Here is an 18,780-nt window from a genome sequence, read left to right as displayed (position 1 = left end):
AAAAGACCTGCAGAGATCCAAGAAAAAAGATCCTGCAGAATTTGATGTCTAGGAGCCACCACCAACTCAAATGGTCAGGTCCCTTCACAAAGGCCCTATAGTGAAGGCCCCAGGATAACAAATTTCTACTCTACTTTTTGTCTCACTCCTAAATATAAACAGAAAACTCATTTAAGAAAAGCCTCTACCACTAAAATCAGGGACCAAAAGAAGCTGATATGAAGAGGGCACACAGAGGAAAAAGAAAAGTACAAAGAGCACAAGAAAATAGCAAATAATTGAATTCATATTCTCAACGGAAAAAAAGAAAATATCACATCCATGATACAAGAACGGGATCCTATTTAAAAAAAAATATTCTGACCAATTTAAAAATTAAATTTGAAATTACAGATATGCTTGCAGAAATTAAAAGTTCAATAAATACTAAGAAAACCTCTCGGAAAGTAGAACGAAAACACAAAGAGATGGAAAATAGCTAAGAAAAAGACAAGAAAATTAGAGAATTAAATCAGTTGGTCCAAATATCCAATTGACAGTTGCAGACTACAGAGAAAAGGATGAAAAGGAAATTATCAAAGAAATAGTATAAGAAAATTTCTCAAATTGAAGGACATGAATTTCTGAACTGAAAGGACTGTGAACATCAAAAAACCATAAGACTTATTTCCCAATACAAAATTTCAGAATACTAAAACTTGTAAAAAAACTAAAAAAAAAAAAAGAAGCAGCAGCAAACATTTTCCAGGAAAATAATACAACACATATGCAACCAACCAGGAAGCATAATGGCCTGAGACATCTGGCATAAGTATCACAAAGTTCAGCCATGAACAAAATATAGCCATAATAAAGTAAACACTGAATATTTATTTATTTAACCACAGCCTAAAACATGACTGCGTCCAGAGAATGGAGAGACAATAAAAGTAGGTGTACTGAGAGTAAAGGGCTACATATGAAAGGTAAATCCTCAGCAGGGTGTCAAGATAGCAGTCTTAAATTTAAACAGAAATCAATAAATGGCACTTAAAGCCTATACTGTGTTGTTCAGAAATAGGTAGGTGAACATCAGAAAACATAAGAGTTGAGAAGGGCTATCTTTAGGCAAAGGAGTAATGAGAGTATAACAAACAATAATGGCTATTATAGTATTATTTGAATTTTAAACAGTCTGCATGCAATTGCCTCAAAATAAATAAAATAAATGAGTAAACAGATGGAAGGAAGAAAGGAAGGAAGGGAGAAAAGGAAGGAGGGAAAGTATATTTAACAAAGCAAATCTACAAATTGTTACACAGTGGAGATCTCCAATGTTGATCTGCACAGAAACAATGAAAATAGCAACTGTCCCAACATTATGCAAATGGTCACTTGTGACTTGGAATAAAATTTCCAATTACAGCACCGTACATGTATTCCCAAAGTGCTGTATTGCAAACTAAAATGTAACATGCGTGGAAAACGGTACTGGATACTTCAAAAGTACGACTTGAATAATGAAGACACTGACATCGAATATATAAGTAAAGAGTTGGAAGAAATTATTCTGAAATAGAAAAAAAAAGTTATAATGTCATTTTATATAAATACTTGATTATTAAATACACATGCATAACTAAATTAATTAAATGGTCTAAGTGTGTTTGATTATTACATCTATAGCCCCAAAACATTCTTTATATGTTCAAGTCGGCCACAAAAATTGTTTAGTTCTCAGTGGGAAAATATAGGATATATAAACCAAGCATAAAAGGTACATAAAGAAATTAAATATTCACTTACCTGGTTCATGTTATTTTTCTTCATCAGTCTTCTTTCCAATCTAGAAGAAAATATTAAGTAAATTAGAGTGCATTCTTCGGGTAATGAGCTGCTTATAAGAAAAAAAAAAAACGAAACTAAAATCCAAGGTAATTGTTATCAACTTCTCATTCTCTACCTTAGTAAAAATTGTTCTTTTCCACTTCCCAGGTAATTTCTAGCTGTCATGGTATTCAGAGTAAGCTTTACCAGGCAAAGCCAAGCAGAAGCAAGCATGTGCATCCGGTGTCAATAAAAAATTGCACGCCAAGTACATCAAATGGTATAACCTAAGTTGTAAAATCATACACTTTTATAAATTATTTCTTCCTCATTCAGGTAAATAACTGCTAATTAACAATAGAGAAAGATAAAAAAGCAAGAAAGCACGTTTCAAACCAAAGGAATTACTATTGTAGGGTGAAAGGGGTAGCAACATGTTTAAATTTTCATTTTCACCAGAACACAGTCGACAGCACGTGAAACAATTACAGACCATATACATCTGTATACGATCAAAGAGCTTATAAAATGCTTTAACCTACATGACCTCAAAGGCTTAGAAATACTTCCTCATTTAATTTCAGGACAGACATTCTCAATTAAAAATGAAATATGACCCTTTGAAAACATACATGTGAATATACAGTGGTGCACCACTTAATGGCAGGGATATGTTCCAAGAAATGTGTCGTGCAAGGAGTCAAATGTGTCGTCAAAGAGTGCACTCACAAACTTATAAGGTATAGTCTGCTACTGTAATTGTATGCACTATACTTTTATAAGACTGGCAGTACAGTAGGTGTGTTTACACCAGCATCACCACAAACACGTAATTGCAGCGTAACCCTTACAGTTGACTTTTTTAGTACAAATGTCAGACTTAAGCTCTGATTGCCGAGGCCTCCACTTCAAAGAGGCCTCCACTTCACGGAAGGCTGTTTGGAGTGAATACACTGCAGGCCACAGGACTAGATAAAGAACCAGGCCACCCCCCTGCCTCGCAATGAGCCTCCTTTGTTTTAAAAATCTTGACTGATTTAGATAACTGGCCATTAGGGTTACTTGTTTCTTTCTCTTCTGGATCTTTAAATTCCTGCTCTTATGTTTCAAATTTGCCAATAAAGAACGAGCCTGCAAAACCATAGGCCTCCACCCTCGACCCCAATAAAAGCAGAAGCCCAGGCCCAGGCACTTTCTTTCACCCAAAACCTCGACCTCACTGCGTGTCCCCTGGCATGCTTTGTGGCTCCAGAGACTGTAAGTAATAAACATTTTTTCTTCCAAGTTTCTGAATGGTCATTGCTGAAGGGTGTCTTGCAATGGAAATAAGAACTGAAAGGGTTAGTCCAGGTGTAACACTGGTTTAGGAAAGAGAGATGCTGGTGGGAAGCTGGCTGGACCCAGGTGAGTACCCTCTGGCATTTGTAGCCGATTATTACAAACTGAGATGGCACACAACAATGATTTTCCTAAGTAATTAAGATGGCTATAAGATCACTAGGCAAAAGGAATATTTCACCTCTGTTAGAATCTTATGAGACCACCGTCCTATTCTCAGTCCATCCAAAATGTGTTTTGCAGCCCATGAATGTACATGTAAAATATATATGTAAATTATGGTACCTGCAGAAAGAAGTACTTTCCTTAAAAATTAATAAACACTTGTATTAATGTATGTATTGCATACATACAGAAAAGCACAGAAATCTTGAGTGACTGATTTAATTTTCCTAAAGTGAACACATATGTGTGACCACCTCTCTTCCCCCAAAGGTCAACCACTGCCCTAACTTCAAAAACCACACATTAGTTTTGCCTGTTGGACAAGGTATTATTTTTCAGGGATCTGTCTTAGAGTCTAAGAATCCCTATATCTGGACCAAAATAAAATGCTTTAAGAAGAGCGAAGGAAGTAGTCACTGACTACAAGGGGATATTATTTCAAAAAGATGTTGATGTGTCTGAAGAAGGTGTTTTGGGTAGTTGGATGGTTGTTTGAGGTTGACCTGAAAGTTCTCCAGAGACTGTAGGTCAGAGAAGCTGTTTTATGATATAAATAGAAGGAAAGGGGCCTTCCTATTGTGAATGTACCGCTGAGGGTGATGTGGGGGAAGAGGAAGCAGAGGGAAAAGGGAAGGGAGGCAGAGGGAGTTTGGGCCTCCTTCCTATAGGTACAAAAACACCTATAAAATAAAAATAATAACCAAACTAGTTTGTGCTAGAAGCTAGACTAAGTTACTGATGCATCGTCTCATGTGATCTTCCAACTGCTATGAAGCCTATAGACAGATAAGGATATCTAGTCTCAAAGCAGCTAAGTATGTGCCCAAAGTTAAAGTTAGCAGAGGAGGCAAAGCTGTTCCATTTTACAGCTTCTCAGCAGGGCTGGAGACACCAAAAACAAAATAAAATGTTCACAGAAAAGAGGCCGTTGTAATTAGTCACAGAATACGTGGCATTGCCTCTGCTGGTGAATATTTTAAAGGAAAAGAACCGAGTAATTCAGGGCCCACAAAGTCTTCTGAATTACCAAAGAAAGGGTCATGTCACTTGTAAAGTAGGCCCACTTATCTTTCTGTGCCGCAAAGGAGAAGTTTCAAAAGAAATCTTACTCTTCACTCTTACTCTTCTGATTTTCTGACATGTTAACTTCTTTTATTGCTCTGTGTGCTTTCCCACTGCAATGAGGGAAATTAAAAGAACACCATGTCCCTCGGAGAAAGTCACAGATGCAGAGAGGCAAATTAAGCAGAAAGTCTTTGAGAAACTTATGATAATGCCACCTCAAAGGACAAGCCATACTTGCATGAATATTTAATTCTACTATAAGTACTTTTAAAAAGCAGAAGTCAAAATGGGAACACAGATCAAAAAGGGAAGCTTCTATTTTGCTGTTTGAGAGGGGGAGGAAATAAACTATCTAAACAAGCTGACATAAGGCTATATGTGATGTACCTATGAAAAGGCATGTGGCTAAAAAGGCCTTCCTACATCCTCATTGATAAATACAAAATAATAAGTCAAAGACAATAATTATGGTTGTCAGACATCATGAAATTCATCATATCTAATCCTAAAAGAATCCTGCAAGTGAGGCAGGGTTAGGATCCCCAACTTATCAGATGGAGAAGACATTAGGCCCAGAGAGGTTATATAACTTGTCCAAGGTTGCAAAACTGTCCAAGATCACAATGCAAGGAAGTAGAAAAGGTTTCCAAATCAAGTCTTTTGGATACCAAACACACAGGACAGCTCTGGTTTAATGAAGCACTTGAAATGATGCATTTCAATTCCAAATCATTTAATGATTCTGTCACTATTTTCTGGTTTCAAATTGCTTTTGATAGGTCCTCAGTAAAGGACATTAACACTCTGTTCTCCTGTGAGATGGGGGAAGTGTCTTGTTAGCTGGTGGCTTGAGAACAGGAAACCAAAATAGGTCTGGACGGACTCTTTTTATAGATTAGATAACTGCTAAAGTAGCTGAGAGCTCTCTGGTGAAGTCTTTATATTATGTACATGGGAATGCCTAATAAAAGCTGCAGGCTTGTTTTTACAGTGGACGCATGCTGTGAAGATACAACACAAGAAATACTTTCTGGGACTAGTGAGTAAGCAAGTTAACTACACTCACCTTGCATAGTAAAACACCTAGGGGAAAAAACTATCCAAATTATACTTGTAAGACTATGGCTCTAAACTTTCAATTAAGACTGAGTATAGTAAGGCAAGAATCTTTTGTAGACATTAACCCAACAGAATTCAGAAGAATATTGGGTGAAGGGGGCACAGAATACAGTACTTTCCCTTATTCACAATAATTCTGACATAACAATGCTCAAAGTCCTATGTGTTTACTACTGGTGACATGCTCTCAAGAAAAACCACACTCGAGCAGAACTTTCAAAGAGTCAAAAGGAATGAGCATAAGAAGCAAGGCTGAAGAAGGAAAAGATTGAAGTTTACACAATTCTGCAAGGCATGGCAAACTCCTACTTTACAAGCCTGTATTTGTACGGCCAGTCCTTTCAAATCTTATTACTTGCTCCTAGCCCAGGGAGGGCAGTAGTTTCATCTTGGGGGCCAACCTGATTGACTGATAGGGAGAGGCAGTCCAGAGAACTCCACTGGGAGACAAAGTTGAAATTAATAGCCATTGTCCACCATGCACACATGACACAGAAATTGAAGCAGGCATTCTTCATTTTTGGCAGCCTTGTCCCAAACTCTCGAATGATAATTGTTATTTCTTCTCAGGAGGAATATACTGTGTAACTAGACATGAATAATATAGGAGACCAGTAATAGCACAAGATCAATTTAATTATATTTTTCTATTAAAATTATACTTTATTAGAATAGTAAAAAGCATTGAAACTTTCTCATTCTTACTCATAAACAGCATGTTACGTAAATTAAATCTTGGTTTAAGAGAATACAAAATCCAAAGTTTAAAGTTAGTCTTTTCTTCCTCTAACTCTCAAATAAACACAACTTAACTGAACCTCTTCTTTCCTCTGCTTAGAGAAGAACCTTTACAATCTCTCAGGATGAAAGGATTCAACTACATTTGAAAAGCCCCAGGCATCATGTCTAGCTTATGGTGTGTTTAAAAAAAAGAAATAGGCCAAAATGGAGTCACTTTTGCTAAGCCACACGCCAAACCAAAACTTACTAACCTAACAGCATTTTCAACCTACCCCAGGAATGGAATTTTAAACCAATCAGTCCGGGATTTCCTGATCAACACTAGTGAGGTAACCTGCTCGATAAGAACTCCTGCCTTCTTCTTAAAAAAATATGTCCTTGTCTGAAATAATCCACACTTTCAACTTCTTAGTCCCACCCTCTTTCTGCCTATAATAACCTTCCATTTTGTATAACTCATCTGGGCACCCTTTTAGTTGCTAGGTGGAATGCTGTCCAATCCATGAATCTTTTTTTTTTTAATAATTTTTTTATTTTTCAATTACAGTTGGCATACAATATTATATTAGTCTCAGGTGTATGACACAGTGATTAGATATTTATATAACTTACAGTGATCTCCCTGATAAACCTAGTACCCATCTGACACCAGACATAGTTATTACAATATTATTGACTATATTTCTTATATTATACTTTACATCCCCATGACTATTTTATAATTACCATTTGTATTTCTTAATCCCTTCCCCTTTTTTATCCAACCCAATTTCCCACTCATCTGGCAACCATCAAAATGATCTCTGTTATCTATGAGTTTGTTTCCATTTTATTTATTTTGTTCTTTAGATTCCACGTGTAAGTGAAATCATATGGCATTTGTCTTTCTCTGTCCAACTTACTCAACTCAGCACAATCCCCTCTAGGTCCATTCCTGTTGTTGCAAATGGCAAGGTTTCATTTATTCATTCATTCATTCATTCATTCATTCATTCATTCATTTGCCCGGGTAATATTCCCTTGTGTGTGTATATGTGTGTGTGTCTAGGTCTATCCATGTTGTTGCAAATGGTAAAATTTCAGTTTTTTGAATGGTCAAGTAATATTCCATTATATATATGAACCACAGCTTCTTTATCCAATTGTCTGCTGATGGGCACTTAGGTTGCTTTCGTATCTTGGCTATTGTGAAGAGTGCTGCAGTGAACATAGGGGTGTGTATACCTTCGAATTAGTGTTTTGGGTTTCTTTGGATAAATACTCAGAAGTGGATAACTCGGTCCTTCTTTATCTCTTATTATAGCCTTTGTTTTAAAGTCTATTTTGTCTGGTATAAGTATTGCTACCCCAGATTTTTTTTTTCATTTCCATTTTCATGAAATATCTTTTTTCCACCCCTTTACTTTCAGTCTGCATGTGCCTTTTGATCTGAAGTGAGTTTCTTATAGGCAGAATATGTGAGGGTCTTGCTTTCTTATCCATTCATTTTAATTGGAACATTTAATTATTTTTCATTTGAAGTACTTGTTGATAGATCTGTAGTTATTGCCATTTTATTATTCCTATTTTTGATACCTCTTTGTTTCTTCTTCTTAAAGAAATCCCTCCAACATTTCCTGTAATATTTGCTTAGGGGTGATGAACTCCTTTAGCTTTTTCTCGTCTGGAAAACTCTTTTATCTGTCCTTCAATTCTAAATGATAGCTTTGCTGAGTATAGTAATCTTGGTTGTAGGTCCCAGCTTTTCATCGCTTTGACAGTTTTGTGCCAAGCCTTTCTGGCCTGCAAAGTTTCTGTTGAGAAATCAGCTACAGTCTTATGGGTTCTCCCTTGCAGGTAACTAATTGCTTTTCTCTTGCTGCTTTTAAGATTCTCTCTTTGTATTTAAACTTTGGCATTTTAGTTATGATGTATCTTGATGTGGGCCTCTTTGGGTTGATCTTGTTTGGGGCTCTCTGAGCTTCCTGGGATTGTATGTCTATTTCCTTCACCAGGTTAGGGAAGTTTTCCATCACTATGTCTTCAAATAGGTTTTCAATTTCTTGCTCTCTCTCTTGTCCTTCTGGTATCCCTGTGATACAAATGTTGTTATGTTTGATGTTGTCCCAGAGGTCCCTTAAACTATCCTCATTTACTTGGATTCTTTTTTCTTGTTGCTGTTCTGATTGGGTGTCCTCTGCTACCCCATCCTCTGAATCACTGATTTGATCCTCTGCTCATCCACTCTGCTGATCTCTCTAATGTACTCTTCATCTCAAATATTGTACTCTTCATTTCTGACTGGTTCCCTTTTATGTTTTCTATCTCTTTGTTAAAGGTCTCACTGCGTTTATTTACTTTTCCCCTAAGTTCACTGGGCATCCTTATTACCAGCATTTTGAACTCTGCATCTGGTAGACTGCTTGTCTCTATTTTGTTTAGTTCTTTTTCTGAAGCTTTGTTCTGTTGTTTCATGTAGAACATGTTTCTTTGTCTCCCCATTTTGGCTGCCTCCCTGTTTTTGTTTCTATGTATTTGGTAGGGCTGCTATGTCTCCTGGTCTTAGTAGAGTAGCCTTATGTAGTAGGTGTACTGTGGGGCCCAGTGGCAAGGTCTCCCCAGTCACCAGAGCTGGTTGCTCCAGGTGTGCTCCTTGTGCGGGTTCTGTGTGCCCTCCTGTTGTAGTTGAGCCTTGGTTGCTGTTTGCACATCAATGGGAGGGATTGACGGTTGGGCTGAGTAGTTGTGAGGACTGGCCAGTGAGAAGCAGACCCCATGGAGCAGGATTCACTTTAGCATGGATCTGGTGCCTTCTTAGTATGCCCTTCAGATAAGTCCTCCTCAGATGAAGCCTTGGGTGGTACTCTGGCTCTAGCTCTGGTGGAAACAATCTACAGGGTGTGCCGATCCAAGGGTCTCCTAGGAGGGGACCAGCTGCAGACCAGGTTCTGCGCCAGCCTGTGCACTTCCAGGGCCACCTGATAAAGAGTCAACTAGCAATCTGTAAATGGCTGCCACCTCTGCTGAGCTTATAAGCGTCTCAAGAGGTCAAGCCAGGAACTGAGGCTGGTGCCACTAGTGTCAGGCTTGGGGATGCTCAGCAAGAGGTACAGGGCACACCAAAGTCCAGATGCTGCTGCTTGGGTTTTGTGAGCCTTTGAGAGATTCTAGAAAAGTCTGCAGCATGAGCCAAGACAGGCCATTTGTATGGGGGAAAAAAAAAAACACTAGAAGCAGCTTGGGTGGGCCCACAAGTTGGGAAAGGCCAGGTCTCAGGGAATCACCTGGGCCAATGACCTGTGTTTACCAAGTTGATGGAGACTCAGATTGTGACTTTCTGCTTCTGCACTCAGGGAGGGAGGAGGGCTCAACAAAGGAACTATGGATAGTGCCAGCACTTCTGTCTGAGAGAAAGCCGCCCCTCCAGCCCCAGCCCTGAAGCCAAACAACTCAGTTTATCCTTTGATGTTCCTGGCACTCCTTGAGCAGCTTGCCCCAGAGCTGGAGCTCAGACGGAGTGAGTCTGTCACTGAGTAAGTCCACGCACGGGCCCTTTAAGAAGAACATCTGAGACTCCTGCAGTTCTCCATCTCACTCAGCTACAATATCTGCTGGTTTTCATAGCCAGAGGTTGTGGGGACTTCTCTTCCTGCCACTGGAACCCTGGGCTGGGAAGCACAGTGTGGAGCCGGAACCCCTCACTTCTCCAGGGGGCCTCTGCAGCCAAAATAACCCTCTCGATTCTCCACTGCCACACGCGGTTGTAAGACTGGCCCATTTCGCGTCTCTGCCCCTTCTACCAGTCTTGAGGTGACTGCTTATGTATGAACCCAGTTTTAAGATTTCTGTTCTGCTAGATCTCAGGTGACTCCCAATGATGGCTGTTCTATAGTTTCATTGCAATTTTGATGTGGTCACAGCATATATCTTCCACGCCCTCTCGACCAGAATCCTCAATTCATAAATCTCTTAATAAAGCCGATTAGATCTTCAAATTTACTGGGTTGAATCTGCTTAACAGGTGACTGAGAGTTGCAGTCTCCCACCATGGAAGACCTGAATGTGAACTCAAGACAAACAACCAATCCTCTCTCCTTCCACAAAAAGAAACCTAGTGCCCTCCTTAGCTTGAAGGAAAGAAAAGGCACTTTATCCCTTCATTCAGCTAACATTTATTGAGTGGGATAGAGAAGATAAAGAGTGGCTTCTAGGAAAGAGCTCACAGTTTAGCAGGGAGAAAAAAAAATATGTTAACTACTATTCACATTTCTATGTGGCACCTGATACCACGGAGGTAAATATCAACATCAATACACACAAGCACTTCCCAGAAAGGGGCCAGGCACAATTCCCAGGCATTTTATACCTCATTTTAATCCTTGAAACAAGCCTGTGAAAGGCAAATGCCTTCTTCTTTTTACTGATGGGAACTAGGGTGTACAGTACACAGAAAAGCGTTTTGCAAACAAAGAGTATTTATTATTCTAATTAAATCTTCATATACCCTACCCCTGCCCTAAAATATAAATCTCAATCCCTGCTTTACCTTTTGCAGGTTGCCCAGAAGAGTCTCAGGTTCTCAGAACTTTTACTGAGAAATCCATAAATTGAAGAAGTAATTTTCTAACAGGCCCCATTATCAAGGGCCCCATTATCAATGCTCTATGCCTCTAGTTTAATGGGTACAAGTTTTGTTCATTATTAAATCTCTACCCATTGATGTGCTAATATAATCTTCTTCCTTTGTTATTTAATCCTGCTCCTTGAGGGCAAGAGCCACACTTTATCTGAGCCTATAATGTCCTCATTACCTAGGACAGAAATTAGAAAGCACCCAAGAAAACCCCATTCATGTCTCTGCTATCAATAATATCAAATCAAGTTTCTCAGTCCAGCCCAATCAAGTCTTCTGGATTCCCCATCTTTACTTCCCACACTTAGTCATTATTTTCAAAACTGGATTACTACCCGCCCTCCAAAGATTTATTCGTTGCTAAACATTTGTTTTCATAATTCCCTATAATGTCCTTCTCCTAACCCTGCTCCCCACCCTTTTAATCCATGCCCATCACCTGGCTTAAAAAGAACAATGGAAATATATTTGCAATGATGGAGGAATTGTCCACATGCTCTTTTTTGACTTAACAAAAACATTTTTTGTCAGGATATTATATGTGCATCCAATAAATTCTGGATTGGTAATTACCTCCACATGACATGATTATAACTTAGTTTCCATTAAAATCATCTTTACACAGTCTTATGTCACAATCAAAAGTTTTTATAACAAAAGTAAGAACAAAAACTGTTAATCTTTTAAAATTTTTTTCTAAACTATAAATCCAAGTAGCTTCCCTTTAAAACAGTCACACTATCTCTAACTAGTCAGAGAGTCTCATAATCATAGATTATGTCATATCCCAAATATATAGTATATACAGCTCAGTAATTTAATAAATACTTTAAAAACTAATTACCATGCCTTTTGAACCTGGATTCTTTATAACTATCGAGAAGAATAAATATTGCATAAAAATTAAACTCAGAACAATAAGAACTTTCTAAGCTCCTTTTCAAATACGTTGAAGTAAAGTAAATTTTCTTTACGTCAACGTATTTGAAAAGGAAAGAAACGTATTTGAAGTAAAGAAAAAGAAACTTCAACGTATTCGAAGTAAAGAAAATTCAGCATGAATTTTCAACGTATTTGTAAAACCAAACTACCATAATAAACTTTTTAAGCTGTAAAAGCTGCCTTTTGTGTTTCTAAAAAGAGGCAAAATTTAGTTAACCATTAAGAATATCAGATGGACTTAAAGGAAATCCCAAACTTATTCTAATATAGAAACAGATTAAAATATTAAATATAATTCCAGAGCAGATTATGGGACATGTTTTTAACTGAGAACCAATTTCATGAAATCAGATTTGTAATAGACACATATTAGGGTTTCTGCTCACTATTTCTATTTCTGGGGGATTCCGCCACACCCTCAGGCTCAGGGAATTTCAACTGCCATCTTCTGTATCACTTGATACAACTCCACATGCACAGCTATAGCTGATTAGACCTGGAAGAACACCTGACCAAAGATAGCCATTCATAGGCTTGCCAGGAGCCTACAACTGGTGTTTACTGGCAAAATAAATGGGGTCAGCCAATCAGATTATCTGCCTCAAGAATTAGAATCAAGAAGCCCTAAAGGAAGTTGCCAATGAGATGTTGGGGTAAAATGTCAAGAAGGACACTCAAGGTCAGAACAACAGTCATGCATCAGGTCTGTCATAGAAAGTGACAACTAAACTCAAGCCAGCTCCTAACCTGAGATTCTCAGATCTATATCCTAATCACCACATCATCCCCTACCTTTCTTAAGTTTAGGACTATAATACTGTTTCATAATCATTTTTCAGGTCACAACATATGGACATGTTTTCAGGCTATTAAACTATTGAATATTCATCTATATCTTTGCCCCTCTGCTTTGCTGAGAAATGGTTGACTCACTGCTTTGTGAAGAGTTAGGGTTTTTCACTACCACTTCTAATAGCATTTATTTTCTTACAAGAGTTACCCAGGTTCACCATAAAGTTTTGGAAAACATAGTAGGGTTTTACCAAATTGAGAACATAATATGCATACCATTTTGAAACTTGTTTTGACTCACACTGAATCCTAAACATTTTCCTATCTCCTTAAATATACTTCTGGGATTATTTCCTGAATTTTTTTCAAACAAGAATCCCCAAAATCTAATTTCACATGATCTTCATGAGTCAAGGTCATCACTGATAACTGAAATTTAGCTATGTATAGCTACACTATAGCTATGGTTGTAAATGATATGTACACAAATCAAGATGAATAACCCCAAGAGATGCTCCAAATCTGTTCTGTTTTGTTGGTTTTATTTTTTTTAAGAGTTCTCCAGTCTCAAGCTTTTTAATCAGTAGTCTCCCCCTCATGAAAGTAAAAGGACATAAAATAGCTCCCAATCAATCTAAGTGTCTGCAAAGTGAGTTACTAATTCAAACAGACTATTCCCAAGTAACATTCTCATTCTCCATATAATAATAAGGAAGAGAAAAGGGAGAAGGTAAAGGAGAAGGAGAAGGAGAATTATTTTCCTATTACTATGACTTGGGTGATTTCAAAACAATCTCTAATATTTCTGAATCACTAATGAAAGATGTATGTCAACAACTGCAGTGAACTTTTCTTTCCCACAGTCAGCAAAAAATGCATATCTCTCAACACCTCCAAATTTGTTTAAGGGTATTTGGAGAAAGTTTGCTCAAACACCTGCAAATTCTCTCCCATCATTCATCAGAAGACATTTCTCACTGGTCATAGTTTTCCTCAAGCTCTGTGGCTTCACCGATTAACCACAACCCAAATGTGAGGCCCAAGCAACTCTCTGAGGCTAAAGATGTTTAAAAAAAAAAAAAAAACCATCTAATACCTTCCCTGCATAATGAATCAACTTCACTAAATCTGTTCCAAAAACCCGTTTCATATTCTATATGCATATGATTAAATGAGTGAGGCTGATAGTGTCAGGTAAAGAGTAGGTACATTTACCATGACAAACTTCTAACCCTGTTACTGTAAAATGGACATTACAGTTGTCTGGTGATCTAAATGGATGTAGGCAAGTAATATTTTAAAATTATTTTCTATTGAAGATACAGAAAGGTTATGGAAACAATCAGCACCATTGACAACAGGCAAAATCTATACCCAAGTCATCCACAGATCTTAAAACTGTATCTGTCACTCGATAGGCATTGCACAAATTTTCTGAACAAGTGAATGTTCTCAATAACATTTTTCATTCACCAAGTATTCTTTCTCTCCATGGGAACCAACGGAATTAGTATATACGAGATTATTCAACCTGTCTCTTATTTTACTTAAATTTGTGGGGAGCCTGCAAAAACACCTCCTAGGGTACAAGTGACAAGTCTCATCATAAATGTCCAGTTTTATCAATATTATAAAATTGCTTACAGGAAACACTGTGTTCACAATAACTTTTCCAAAATAGCCACAAACTTGTCCTGCAGTTCCATGGTCTGCTGTTTCTATTATATTAACCCTCCAAATGTCTCCTTCTGAAAGGTCGAAATCACTCATTAGAAAATAAACACAGCTCAGTCAAATTCATTTGCCTGAAGCAAACTAGTAATGCAAAGAAATGGCCCAAACTCCACATGGGTTGAGTCCAGCCAGCTGCCAATTTATTTTTTGGCTTTGAGAAAGTCTATCCCGCCATCTCTGTACCTTGGGGATAGGTAGAGGGGGTGTGTGTGTGTGTGTGTGTGTGTGTGTGTGTGTGCGTGTGTGTGTGTGTGTGTGTTTAATCCATAAAACTGGGATCTAAGTGAGATGCTCTCTCTCATCTGTGATTCTGTATTGAAATGATTTGCATTTACAATTATTCTAATTATTCTAACTATTCCAAATTATAAGCAGGAGTCAAGTTTGATTACTGTTAATTTAAAAATTGCCATGGGAGGCAATGGAAAATAATAGTAAGAAACAAGTTTAAAATTAAGAAATGTAAATATGACACCTAGAAAAAGACATTAGAAATATGTGGGACATTTTTGGATGGCACAGTCATTGGGGTCCCTATTGACATTTAGTGAGTAGGTTCCAGGGAAGCTAAATGTCCTAAAATATGTAGAACAGGCCCACACATGAGGTCCTGCCTTAAATAACAACTGTGAGCAATACTGAAGAATCTGGATTTCAGGCCACGTGGCTTCTCATTAGCAGTGTGACCTTTAATGACCTGTGGTCATTTAATTCTAAGCCTCAAGCTTCTCAAAGGTAAAATGGGAATATTATTCCCAGCTTCAAAGGGTTCTTTTGGAGACGAGTGTATAATGTCATGGTGTGGGGTTGGCACAAACTGCCCAAGTTCAAATCCTGGCTCTACACTTAAAACTTGTATGTTCAACTAACCTCTGTAGTTTCCTTATCCATAAAACTCAGGCAAAAAAGTTCAGGGTTTTGATGAGCAGTGGTTCAGTGAATGTTAGCTATTATTATCTGTGCAGGAGTAATTATTAATATGTGTTTAATGGATGGTCCCACTCCATGACCACTCAAGACCACATTACAGAAGCGAGATACATACTTTCAGAAGTTCAGCAACTACAGTAAAAAGAAATAGGGCCTATTTTTTGGTGCTATTCAATGATATTTTAGTAAACTGTCTTCTAAACAAGTCTGCAAGCTAGTATTTCATTGTTTTGTGTTTATTTTTAAAAGGCATACTAATCGATTGTCTAATGAGACACAGTATATACAGAGGTTTCCAGGTGTGTCCCACAATATAATTGTAGTAATTATAATATAATTAATAGTCTAGAGAATTAAATGGCAAAGCCCATGTTCCAAACTCCAGGTTAAATACTGAAATACCCAAACAAAACCTCTACTACCAGTTTCTTTAAACACCTTCACACCCTCCTAATAAGATTTTTACTTTGGAAAGATGAAAAATATCTGCAGAAATGCACTGATATTAATAAGTTTAAGTCCTCTCTTCTCCCACCAGGCAGGTTAGCATACATAAAGCTGGCAGAAGAATGTCCCATGAACTGGTGACGCAAGTGCAGATGAAAAATAGAGCAACAACACAGTCCACTGGCTTCATTTCAGTAAGTTGCAGATCCCTCAGAAGCTTAAGACTTTCCACTAACAGACTCTCAGCATATTTCCCATATTCACCTACCATGACATTCCTCATCTAGGGGAGTGAATGGCCCCCACGCTCATCATGGTTAGCTTACAGTTCGGGGATTTTAATGGGGTGCTGGTGGCTCAGAATCAAGATTGTGCTATATCTGTCAAGGAAGGGGCTTAATGATTAAATTGTACCTGCCTGAAATAACATTTGGTTGAAGTACCTTCCTTTTAGGAGAAAATGTTTAAACAGATGTGATGAATTTAATCAGCACCTTTTCACAATTGCTGGCAGAATAGAAACTATATTAATCAAGCTAAATTCTAAAAGGAAACAGTAGATGTTCAAATTCTAGCTTTACAAAGCCCAAGATAAGCCTCCCAAGACTGTGAATGTACACATACTTTAATGGAGAAGTTAATAATAAAGGATGTACCATAAGGCTAGACCTCTCAATATTGTTTAAAAAGCATTAAGGTCTAAATGGGGACTGGTTAAATTCTGGTTATTCTATACATTGGAACTGTGTAGCTATTTTTTAAAAATGGGATAAACTTACATGTGTTGATATGTAATCATCTCCAAAAAGTATTATCCAATGAAAAGAGCAAAGCATGGAATAGTATGTATATTGTATGCGGATGTTTGCATCTGCACAGAACATAATGGAAGAATACACAAGAAAATTGAAACTAACTCTGAGGAAGGCCAGGAAGGACTAGAATGAAAAGAAGGCTGTTCACTTTCTATATCCTTCACTTTCTATATCCTTCTACTTTGCTTAGGGAATTTTTTAAACCATGTGTGTGTATTTTTTTTAATTAAAAAAAAAACAATTTAATCTTTTTTAAAACGGTAAAAGAGCAGATCTTCTCTATCGGTTTTCCTTTAATACTGAATCCAACGTATTAAATGATAAGCATGACCAAAGAAGGTAGATTTTTTTAAACAGAGTGGAAAATTACAGTTCCTTGTTTCTCTGCAAAACTACTAACCACCCTTCCTGAATGTTAGTAGATGAGGTACACACTTTCCACAGACACCTGCAGAAAACAGGCCTACGAAACATTTGAGAAGTCTGTTTTTGCATTCTGGTATAAATAATTCTTCAGTGGCTGCAAATTTCTTGCTTCCTTTATTGTCAAGCAGGTTGTGCCAAGCACACAGTCTTGTATAAAGTAAACATCACAAAAAGCACTCTGCTGGTTGTCGGTTTTTCTTTATTCCTCAGCCAAATGCCTAGGGAACTGGCAGAACCTGCTCACATCAATAAATATCAACGTATAGCTTACTTACTAAATAGAATCACACTGTGTGCTCTGCCACCACCCCCAAGTTATGTCCATCACCCCCACCACTACCACCTCCCAGAAAAGCAACTAGGTACCTGGGCACACACAGCTCTAGCAAATGCCTCCAACTGGCCCATTCCTCCACAAAACTCAGGCTAGCCCAATTGATACTGTACAATAGCTATCGTCTCTTCCAAAAAGGCATAGATGAGTCCAGAGCTACCCCACAGCTCCTGGACCCCTGTCTGAGGCAATCAACCACCCCTGGATCTTCCTACACCACATTCCTGATGATGACATTTCTTTGGGAGAATTAAAAAAGCTCCTCCCTACAAGGCCTACCTACCATCTTGGATACATTCAGTATAAGCTGTGTGATCTTAAGCAAATTGCTTAGCATCTCTGCTCCTGGTTTTCTTCATCTACAAAATGGTACTGGAATGCCACCCATATACAGCTCACAGAGCCGAGTAAGGATAAGGCACATAAAGATTTTGGCACATAGGTAGCCCTCCATGCATGTCAGTTAATATCGCTGCCGTCACCTATGGGCACGAGCCGGCAGCAGCCTCCTATTTGGTCTAATTCCACTCTAGCTTCTACCCAGTAGTAAAAGTGACCTTAAAAATGGGGAGGGGTGAAATCATCCTGGTTACTTCTACCTTCCTTTTCCCACTGAAAAGTGACAATAGCCTCCCCCTGTCTGTCGTGAGAATGAAGTCCAGGAGCCCTGATGCAAACCTCTCCAGGTCAACTTCAACTATCATTAACTAGGGGAACTCTGGCATCACCCACACCTCTCCCCCCAAAAGTAGGTTAAAGGCTTCTGTCAGACACTCCCAATACTCCTTTGTTGAACTTTTCACAATTAAATAGGAAGATGCCTAAAAAGGACCATTTTCTGCACCAGAGTGTGAGGTCCATTCACCACAACACCGCTTGCTCCTGCACATTGTGAAACAGCTGTCACCCAACAAGAAAGTCGGACCCATCTTGTCAGGTATTACGAACCATACAACCCATAATGGTGTTAAAGCTGGTAGACAGGACAACCCGGCTTCATTATTGTATCACATTAAACTTTTCCATACGGAATTGAATGGAACCAAAAAGATTCTGTAAGATTAACCAAAAGTAACTGAGTATTAGCTAAATTCCACACCCTTCGGTTGACCGGTTCAGCCCAGACAATTCATCCACTTACCATCTAACACTGGGCTTAACTGAAAAGCATGACTCGGTTACACATTTCATTTTGGAAGTATCTTGTTATCTGAATGTGAGCCCCAAGTTATTTCTGCACTTTGCTTTTCCTCTCAGGCTGAGAAAGCTACTGCTAAAATGCTCTGAGTGAAAGAACATTGATATCACTCTCCCGGGAATTGAATTTCTAAGAAAAGTTCGCTCATTTTGCATTGGACAAGATGAAGAGAATGACGATTTAAGCAAGTTGGGGTTAGGGAAATAAAACGCAAGGTCTCAAGTGATTTCCCACCACCCTAACTTTTCCAATGTGTGCTGTCTGGGTGGGCTGGAATAATTTAACTTGCAAAATGTGTGACTGGGATAGAAATCCC

At 38.2% G+C, this 18,780-nt stretch overlaps 1 protein-coding gene across 3 annotated transcripts in view; it reads right to left on the bottom strand.

Annotated features, from left to right (window-relative positions):
- Nucleotides 1-18,780, bottom strand: part of SGMS1 (sphingomyelin synthase 1) — a 258,907-nt gene that overhangs the window by 128,335 nt on the left and 111,792 nt on the right. For all 3 annotated transcript variants that reach the window (XM_025042272.1, XM_025042271.1, XM_025042273.1), the window contains exon 4: nucleotides 1,786-1,825. The gene's annotated coding sequence lies outside the window, so the exon portion shown is untranslated. The remainder of the gene's footprint in view (nucleotides 1-1,785; nucleotides 1,826-18,780) is intronic.

This window comes from Pteropus alecto, unplaced genomic scaffold (genome assembly GCF_000325575.1).
Source record: "Pteropus alecto unplaced genomic scaffold, ASM32557v1 scaffold88, whole genome shotgun sequence".
NCBI classification, from domain to species: domain Eukaryota; kingdom Metazoa; phylum Chordata; class Mammalia; order Chiroptera; family Pteropodidae; genus Pteropus; species Pteropus alecto.
Note: the sequence above shows the minus strand (reverse complement) of the source record. Positions and strands in the feature narration are given on the sequence as shown.